General features: G+C 37.1%; 1 long non-coding RNA gene across 1 annotated transcript; it reads right to left on the minus strand.

The window, feature by feature from the left end:
- Positions 1-364: 364 nt before the first annotated feature.
- LOC120434445 lies at positions 365-1,488 on the minus strand. Its single transcript, XR_005609092.1, has 3 exons — positions 1,347-1,488; positions 695-843; positions 365-382 (listed from the first exon to the last, which is right to left on the minus strand). It is a non-coding gene; the product is annotated as an uncharacterized LOC120434445 (long non-coding RNA).
- Positions 1,489-10,556: the final 9,068 nt, after the last annotated feature.

Below are 10,556 nucleotides of genomic sequence, written 5' to 3' on the forward strand. Positions count from 1 at the left end.
CAGTTAGTTAGTTAGTTAGGTAGTTAGTTACCATACAAATAACTTCCAACAAATGTATTTATAAATCGTGATTTGTCATGCTACAGTGTTGTGTAACCCAGTTCCTAAAATCATCTTAAACAAAAAAAAGAAGAAAAAGTAAAACGTTTTATGTTCATTGTTTCTGTTCTTACTGTCCTTGTTTAATGAAAGTGAAACGAGATCAAAATATTTATTTAAACAAAAAAGGGACTCTTAATATATTTGTTCTGGTTAAACAAGGGTTAAGTTTCTCCGAGGGTTGATGAGCTCTGATGAGAGCCTATTGTTTTACGCCACTCCTCGTGTGTCAGCCAATCGGTGAAGCTCTAGGCAACTCTTGTCCCTCCACATAGATGTTAACCTTTTGGGGAATATACATTACCGAAGGTGTAGCTCCCAAAATCAAATTCTGCATCTATACCTTATCAGTTTCATCAGTTTTCTTTGCACGTTAATTTCAAATCATACTAATTTGTTAAATTGTTGATCTTCAGTAATTTATCCTAAGCTATCAGGTACTGTTTCTATAATGTTGTTCTAAAAAGTGTCATAAACACACTCTGGTACTAGCTTATTGTTCTGTACGAGGCTCCACATGTCCAGACGTCTGTCAAATGAAGAAGTCTAAAGTCTGCAATGCCTAACATTAAATGTCAACTGTAATTTAGTTTACCCCAACGTTGTTGCAGCGGGTGATCATGTCTTTCAGTTCTGCCTCACTGCCAGATCTTGAGCAGAGTTTGTAGCTGATTGGCTGGTATCTCTGCCACCGGGGGGCCTCCAGGGACTGTTCACCAGAATGTGTTCATTTGGAGGAGAGATCTGAGGAGCACAGAGAGAAAAACAATATGCTCTAATTTTATTAAAAGAAATTATGTAGATGGGAGATTGTTGCTAAATAGGTTATATTGATTCTACTGTTGAAGGATACAACACGAAACTTCCTAAAGTTTGAAGGGATAACCCTGGGCATGTTACTTAATCTGAGGTCTGTGTGCGGGCTACAAATTTGTGTTTAAAGATACAAATTGTTATTATTATCTTCTTTTTTCTTGCGATAATGCACATGTTTTAAGACAAAATATCTCAATAGCAACAAACAAAACAAACATTAAAAGAGCGAGTGAAAGTGAAATAGTTTGTAGTGTAATGTGGAATTTGAAGCAGTAACCTTTCAAGTTATTCCCATGATGAATCAGGTCACATTGCCCACATTATACATGTTATATATAATGTTTTATTATTTTATCTTAAAGCATTGTCAGCATGTATGCCTGCATTATTCTCCTTAACAAATGCTACATAAGACATTCAGCTAAACATACCTGAACACCACCAAAGAACTTTGGGACCCAAGAAACGTTGGTACTAGCTACTACCAAGTACTAGTACTACTACTACTGGTAACTCTTGAGCAATGTCAGCCCAACGCCACTCAAACAGGTGGACGATGGATGTCCTTCCATACTTAAAGTGGGGGTTGTGTTGGGCAAGGCCGAGCCCAAACAGAGCCACTAGGATGAACAACTTCATGCTCTCAATCAATGAGAAAAAAAAAAACAGTCACACTCTGCCAGTTCGGTGCACAATATTTATATGTAGTTTTTCTTCTGACAGGCCAGTGAGAGACTGACATATATCAGCATGGAAACCAAACAGGTGCACTTTTAGGGGGGCTTTTTGCCTTTATTGGATAGGACAGTGTAGACAGTAAACAGTTGGGCTGAGAGGTAGTGAGGGGAAATGAAGTTCAGTTTAGAGTCTGACAGTCGCTTTGAACACAAGGACAAAATTGAACATCAGTCAGCTCCACAACAAGTTCATCAGCAGCAAGCAGGGGAGAACTATGGATGTCAAAAAAATGTGAAATTGATTGGCCTTCTTGCCCAAGGAATGAGGCGCTCTGCATGGCTGTTTTATGACACAGTTATTCCTGTGCAGGACATCAAATCTTCTCATCCATTAATTTGTGATATTTGAGTTTAAATGCCTGGATTTTGAGTTCTAAAAACATCATTTATGAATTATTTTGGCTAAAAGAAATAATCAGATGAAGCATGGTATACCGTTTATTACACACTACTTTGGGCCAAAGTCACCATAAACATTTGTTTTGAAACAATTTAAACTTATTAGACAGTCCACATAACTTACGTTTTTGTGTTCCTGGTCAGAACTGGCCTTATCTGTGTACAGCGGAAATGATTCCAAAACTACTCTTGCTTCTGACACAACTCCTGACCAAGAGTGTTGGAGATAAAGAACTTATCACCTTATGTCCCTGAGACTTCCCATCAATCTCCAGAACCACAAACTTTGCTTGGTTCTTTTTAGGAACACCGTCTGCAGGTTTCCCAGTATAGACCTAAATGTTCCAGGCATAACTTGTCCTGGGATCACATGTTGCCCATATCTTTTTGCTGTATTTGGACTGCTTGCTTGGCATATACTATCTAAAAGGACAGCGGCTCTTAAGGCAACCAGGTGCTCATCCACTGATCACTGCCAATTTGGCTTTTTGACAATGGCATTGTCTTGTATTACAGTTGTCGAAGCAAATCACCTGTAACGACATATAAAATTTCTGTAGTGACACAATGGCCCAAAAAAATCAGCTGACCAGACTGCATCCCATAAACTGATGGTAAATCCATTTCTGGAACTGTATACACCGCTTAAATCAAAAGACTCATCTATGCTTTGATGTCTTTCTCAGTTAGCTCTTTCCAATTGTCTTTGTAAGTCTCCCCTCCAAGTGAGTCAGGTTGACTCAGTCAACAACAGTTCAAAGCAGGATTTGATGTCATCATTCCAGGATAGGACACATTTTGTAGGCCCCATGATCATCCTGATGATAGTTTCAGCTGGAAGCCTAACTAGATTCTCAGGTGGGAAAAAGTTTCCATGCTTTGACTAGTATGCAAGAGCAGCCTCAGCATGGCCATGCTCGTCATCACTGAATTCTTCTTCATCAGTCATTTCTTGGTCTGGATTTTTTTCTGTGCCACCATGAGCTTCTGACACTTCTTCATCTAATCCATTCTCACAGTCAGTTTCCTGGCCTCTCTCCTCTTCATCAGTGTGGTGATCAAATATATAATCAAGTGGCTCACTTAGAGTATATCGACCTGCTATGGTCAATGCTGCCACACAGTGGCCTGTGAGCAAGGCCTCAAAAAAGCATAACACACAAAAGCTACAAGAAAAGTTTAAAATTCACTGAAACAACGTTGCAGCTGTCTGTGAGAACTGCCAACACAGTAGTTGTTCCAATGGATGAGAGGCTCTATTGGGCAAAAATTCCCGTAGTGATTGTCAGAGAACCCAAGGTGTCTGTATGTGTGTGTCTGTATGTGCACATGCATGCTTGTGTGTGTGCGTATGCCCATCTGACAAAAGGGGATGTACCTGAACACAGTTATTTACACTAATTGTTGTCTTCCCCATTCATTTCTAATGACCAGTCGTTTTTGATTGGGAACACCAATTGTGTACAAATGTTGAATAAAACACACACAATTGTATGCAAATTAATACAATTTATTGTAAATCCTCTTTGTGTACAAAGTCATGGAATCTTAGGTCAGTCTGATGAAATTAGCTACACTGTAAAAAATATTCATTAAAAATAATGGGAAGATTAAATGGGAAGGAATTTTCCATATTACTTATCTATAGGTGTTTTTCCATATTTCTTAACGACTGCAATGCATTGTGGGAGCAAGAACGCCAAAAGGAGGAAAAAGAGGGAGGGCAGCTATTATATGTGGATTTTGGACTCGGGAGCTGGGAAAACTGCCTTCACATTTCTGTGGTAAATATTAAAGCTTTTATTAAAATAATGTTCCAATGTTTCAAAAAGCTCCAGTGTCTTTATTCAGAAAGAATTGTTATTTTTTATTAACTGGTGACTGCTATAACCAGATAAGTCAGGAATATTTGCCTAACTCATTTTGAAAATAATTGTTATTTAGCGTAAATATGACATGTTCCTTTGTTAGCTTTCTATGTTAGTGAATATTAAAATTATTTTTCACTAGTTTTGACCACCAGTGGTCAGAGAAGGGCCATTATTCATAAATACAATAGCTGGCTGTCAAGTTTTACACAGGCTTTTAATGATAGCATATACAAATTCATTAAATTCAACCTATTTTCATGTCATTTTCAACCTCAGTTAATCCATCTTAAATTTTATAACTTTTTTCATTTTATTTTTTAGCTTAAAAGTAAACAGGGGCAACAAAAAGTTTTTTTTAAATTATTTATTTGTTCCTCTTTTTTTCCTCAGAATAACTGGCTGAGATGGAGGAACAAAACAGCAACATGCTCACCCAGACTGCTGAAGTTCCTATATGAAATGAACAACAACAAAATCCAGGGAAAAATTTATTTTATTTTCTTCAAAGCTCAGGTAGAACTTGAACACAGGGAAGAAAAAGATTTCCATTGAGGATGATTTTGAACTACGGAGTTTAAGCATTGTCACTGCTTAGGATTTTTGGACACAGGAGGAGTGTCTGTAAAAAAAAAAAAATGTCCCGGAGGATAATTACCAGGACATTTTCTGTTTTTCTACGGATTTTTGTTTTTACACTGTACATTTTTGAGAGAACAAAATATGAGGCCATACATATGGAAGAGCACCAAAGGCTTTACGAACTAAAATGTGTTGACACTCAACAGGCGATAATAATAGTAGTAGTGCATTATATTGGAATTTCTGTGTTATGTATCAATGTTTAAAATTATCATCTGTAAGAAGTTATTCATCATAGTTTAAACATCAGTATTTTCAAGTCTTATATTTTATTGGTTTTAGTGTATTAAGTGACCATAGTAAGATAGTTGATAAAGTATTACTTCTAACTGGGGAACAAAATCCTAACAGTGTAAGAGTTACAAAACATGTCTATTTTAAATGTTTTGGGACCAGAAAAACCAATAGATACGCTGCACTGGAGTGGAAGGTCAAATATGTTATGTAATTCAAGGTAACCAAACTACCTCTGACAAAACACTAGTATTTTCCCATGAGACCTTTGTATAAAAAAGGTAATGTCATGTGACCGCTGTGTGGCTGGCAGGTTGTGGACCCAAATGAAAGACGTGGGAAACAGGAAAGAACCAAAGAAAAAAAAAACTTTAATTCTGAAAAGATAAAATCCAAAACTAAACCAGGACATAAGACACAAATCCAAATACTAGCAAACTAAAGGGAAACATACAACAACGGGACACAACCATGAGAGACTGTGACAAAGTAGAAGGGGAGACGATATGCACTCACAAGATAATGAGAGGAAAGGCAGCAGATGGGAACACAGCTATTTAACATAAAAAAGTAAAACTAAAAACCAAATAAAGAGCAGAAAGTCTGCCCAACAAAAATGGAACATAACCAAGCACAGAGACTAAAGACCCTTAACACAGTGAGTCATGAATAAGTAGAAAATCAATAAACTAAATATAAATCAAAGTATAACCATAAACGGAGTTAGATGTGAAACATGAATCAGAAAATATAAAGAAACCAACCAGGAAAGAAAAATACAAAACTCGAAATAAATGATTCTCAAAAACCAAAAGAAAAAAACAGAAAACCTAGAACTACCCTGACAGGTAATATATGGCCTTCATAGTTATCCTATCAATATCCACTATGTCTTTACCATTAGCTTTAACAGATTTCATTAACCTACTTAGGAGACCTTCTGCAGGACAGATAAAGGAAGACCTTACTATGACATAATTAAATCTTTCCCATATTTCTGAAGGTTCTTCATTACAATAAAATCCTTTTTCAAAGATGTGAGTTATAACACATGTGGGATGGTAACTTCAGCCCCCCAAAGCCCTGGAAACAGAATACTGGGAAGAAGAAAGACAACTGTATAGTATTATGATAATGAAGTAACATAGGAAGATGACTGCTTTGTAAGAGGTTTAACAGCAAGACAATTACAAATACATGTTTGACAGTAAATGACTAATGTTCATGTTATTAATGAACTGCATTATGGTGCTTCTACAAATTTGTACATTTATGCACAGGCCATATATCAACTAAAACGTGAAATATTTACATATTACTTCAAGGCTTTTAAACACATTGGGTCTTAATGAGGTCATAATCAAGGAAAATCGTGTTTAAATTAAAATAAGTGATTGGGTGTTATATATGTACTACAGTATTACGCATTCTACATTTTCTAATCATACATAAATATGGAATCACATTAACTGTCCCCCAAAGCACTAATGCACTACAGCATCAGTTATCATCACCATCATCAGATTCTCATAGATAATCTAGCAAATAAAAAACGTGACATTTTGGTACAAAGACACAACTTTTGTTATATAACATCAACTGATTTAAGGTTAAGGTATCATAGAAGGAAGGAATTCATCATCAAAAACACTCATTTTGTACACGTTTGCACATCTAGTGACTCTATTAGATTGTATTTCTGCTAAATGTGGGCATTTCAGCTGCAGGAGAGAGCAATGAGAGTGTATCCATAAAGTTTAGCCCCTAAATCCAAATAAAATGTTTGTACCTACACAGCAGGTGCTTTTCATTAAAAAAAAAAAAGGAAGGTAGGTTCCTCACAGACTGTGCATTATTGTGTGTTAAAGCTTTTGTAAATAAGGCATGCTTCTCTTTTCCTCATGCCACCTGCTTACTGTCTGACCCAGCTCCTGGCCTATCTGCCCCCACCTGCAGAGAGTGTGTCAAACAGACATCTGAGTTTCGTTCTGGGTCACTCCTCCCGAAGAGACTGTGGGTCAGAGGCATGTAAAAATGAAAGGGCCCCGGCATGTGTGTGGTGAAAACACACCCTGATAACTCATTTTGTTGACACATAAGGACTTGAGTATGAAGATCAAATTTTTTCAGTGCATATTTTAGTTCTCATACTGTGATGACCTCTGTTTGTGTTTTTCTATTATTAGCCAAAACTGCAGTAATTGCCAAACACTCAGAGACATTGAATGGATATGTTATACTATTAATCTTATTGAGCTGCACCTCTTTGAATCAGTAAATATAAAATATAGGAATGTCTTTATGTGTGTGGTGAGGTAAAGGTGTTTGTTTATAGCCAAAATAAGAGCTCTTTGTTTCACTTAATTAATTAATTAATTTAATACCTTTTCAAATTAGTTTGTTTATTGATTTATTTATTTTCAGCTGTTGGGGTCAAAATTAAAACCAGCCACTTGAGGGCAGTAAAAAGAAAAATGTCACACAACATCGTCAGAACTTGTCATGAAACAGTTTGAAAACAGATGTATGGCCAGATGAACCACCAGTCTTAACCAGCTCCTGGGTTTGACTGTTTCGTTTCTAATTTTTAAAATATTTTCACAGGCTTGACAGTCCCCTTGTATGTCTCTTGTTTAGTATTGTAGCTCTTTAGCTTCAGCTTTAGGCTTCAGGTTCTATAAAAACATGGGTTTACTGTACCAGTAATCTTCATCCTATTGTTGCTGGATATGTTATCATGAAAATAACGATTGAAGCCACATTTTCTTTGAATTACTACCATGTGGTTGTAATACCTGATACTCAGAGGGAGGAGATTTCAGAGGGACGGTTAAGGCCCAAAGTCACTCACATTTTCCCATAAGCCCCCAAAATTCCAGCCAGACCAAAATACTTTTCCTGTATGGACAACACAGGACATACCTCTGGAGAGGATGAAGGGTTTGGTGGACAAAGCTTTCTTTCAGTGCTCAAGCTGAGAAACCAGGTGAAGGGAGAGAAGTTGGTCATTTGATTCCCACCCTTGGTTTTGTCATGGGAAAGTGGAAGAAATGAGCGGTGTTGCCAAGACTTAGACAAAGAAAGAGGGAGGGAATGGTGTCAGCAGGTTAAGCGAGAAAGAGAAAAAGAGAGCGATAAGTGAAAGGTGGCTGCGTGGTCTTGAAATCAACGATAAATGAACAAAGAAAGAGGAGTGAGAGTGTATGAGACAGTGAAGGGGCTGCCGCTGCGGTTCGGGGCAAATGAGGAAAAATGCAGAGGGGGTGAGTGGAAAAAGAGAAGGGAAGCATAAAGGACAAAAATGTTGAGGAAAGGGTAAGATGTATTTGCCTCATTTTCTTACACTTCAAGTTTCTATTTTAGCTAGACAGCTCAGGTTTAACAGCCATGGCGTGGGTAAATGCATACTGCATAGCATACTGGTTGAAATAGTCCAGTCCACTGATTCAAATAATTCTGCTAGATTACATTTAAAACAAAACTTGTGGGCAAAGCTGCAGCATTCGCTGATGTTAAAGCATAAAAAACTCCACCATGCTGGATTAAGAGGTGTCAGATGAAAACTTTAACCACATTTATAGCCCAGCATTCTGATGGAAAGCATCTGTCATTAAACGGGCCATGCCTTACTTTACATGGCTTTATCCACCAATGCCATCATGTGTTACAACAAGCGTTTTTGCTCTGACAAGATATATGTCACCACATTGTCCCTTTATCGCTTGAATTTTTTCAGTAAATTAAATGTAGGTGTCCTCAACTAGAAGTGCACATTCCATAGAGGAAAAAGTCATATAAATTAAAAATCCACATGTTCTTCCAATGGAAACTTTCAGTCTCGTATCCTTTTTTCCCCATGATGATATGTTGTGCAGATGTTGAGAAAATCTCTTTCCATCAAAGAATAACAGCAGCGACGGAAGTCCCCCAGGAGAGATTCACGTTCTAAAACTTGCTAAAATGCACAGACAGCTGAACACGTCAACACCTTAATGTGAGTGTGCACACAAGCATGCAGTTACAGTCTCAAACTAAAACACTTTTACCTTTTTAGACAAGTCATCAACTCAGCAGACAGTCCCCTGTTTCTCTGACACACATGAACCTTTTAAACCAGGAAGACGGTTTCTTCCTTTCAAATGCAGGTGCTTTTAGAGACATATGCTTCTCACATTGAGTCTTTAAAGAAGCATGTGTAGGCTGTAATTCTACTATCCAAAAAGTCTTAATAATTAATTACAGTTTATTAACAAAACTTATTTCTTTATGTTTCAGAACATTGTGGCAGTATAACAAGATTTCAAGGTTGAAATAATGATTCTTTTAAAGCATTCTTTAGCTGTTGTTGTGGAAAAAAACAATAGGGACAATGCTTCAGACCAAGTTTTACACATTTAGCAAAGAGTTCATCAAATTGAAACAGTTAGCAGGGACTGACTTTTTAGCAATGTGAGCCACATGTTGGGTCTTACATTTCCCATAACACAACCACCAGCATCCTGTCTTCAGATCCTCCCTGCCCCCCTGCCTGTATGTTCATGTCCTTTAAACACAACACCTCCAATGTGTATCCAATGTGTCTCCAAGCTGCCATTTAACTCTTACGTAACTGTATTAGGGTTTCAGTTAGTATATAATATACATTTTATATTAGAGAGGAAATGTTATTTTCCTCTAGATGCACAAAGGACAAACTGTTTTCACACAGTGAGTAGTGCTCTTCTTCATGCATAATAAATTACTGACACCTATTTGTTTTTATGCATAGATTAGGAAGATTGGTTAAACCCAGCAATCACGGTGAAGTGAGTTCAGATCTCACGTATGCTATGGTTTTGCATATATCCCTCCACCTTTGTCCAATGTGGCCAAACTGACTCCTTTAAAACTTCAAGAAATTCGCATATATGAGACAGCTATTCATGAAAAGCTTCTCAGTGGTATGCTATGCAATGCATGCCTTTAAGTGAATTTTAATAGAACTTAATCCTCTCGAGCTGCCGGTGACTGGAAAGTTCACCATAAAAATTACAGATGGAGTCAATTTTAGGATCCTCTTTTGCAGTAGTCAGCGGGAAATCGGAGCTTTGCTTTCATGCTCATAAGCTGAGCAACAGTTTTACTGAGAAGAAAATTCCAGAGCTTCCCTGTAGTCACTTGTGAAATGTTTGTAGTTTACCCTCAATAGACATTTGTTACCTTTTATACTACAATAACAGGGAATTCAGGTGTGCAGACTTTCAGCTCCATGGTTTTTGGGAAACACTTGAATGCTCTTTTGCCTTCATTTCTGTGATTTTTATTTTTTTCATCTAGTATTTAATGACATCTTAAGAAATGCAATACTTGGGCAATACAACACTGTGATGAAACAAGGTTATTGATTTTATGAACAATTTACCACAGAAAGATACAGAGAGAATTTTAAATGAATTCACCCTTAAGATATATCAGTATTGGTAAAACTCCAGGAATTCTAAGAGCTGCAGGAATCCCTTTGAGTGTTTTCCACTCTTGGCTAACTTTCAAGCTTTTCCATGATGTCACTGCAGGCTTTAAGATATAGAGAGGATCCTTTGTTTTCTAATGATCTGCTCTCCTAAAGCAAGAAGAGAAAAATATGTGAGGAGGCTTAGTGGGGGAGTAGAAAAGGCAAGCATCTATCAAAGAACATAGTATCACACTTTCATTTTTTTTTCTTTTTTTATCAGACATGTGCTGGAATTCTGCCGTAATTCACTGGCAATATCAAGCTGAATAA

Source organism: Oreochromis aureus, linkage group 18, assembly GCF_013358895.1.
Source record: "Oreochromis aureus strain Israel breed Guangdong linkage group 18, ZZ_aureus, whole genome shotgun sequence".
In the NCBI taxonomy this organism is placed as follows: domain Eukaryota; kingdom Metazoa; phylum Chordata; class Actinopteri; order Cichliformes; family Cichlidae; genus Oreochromis; species Oreochromis aureus.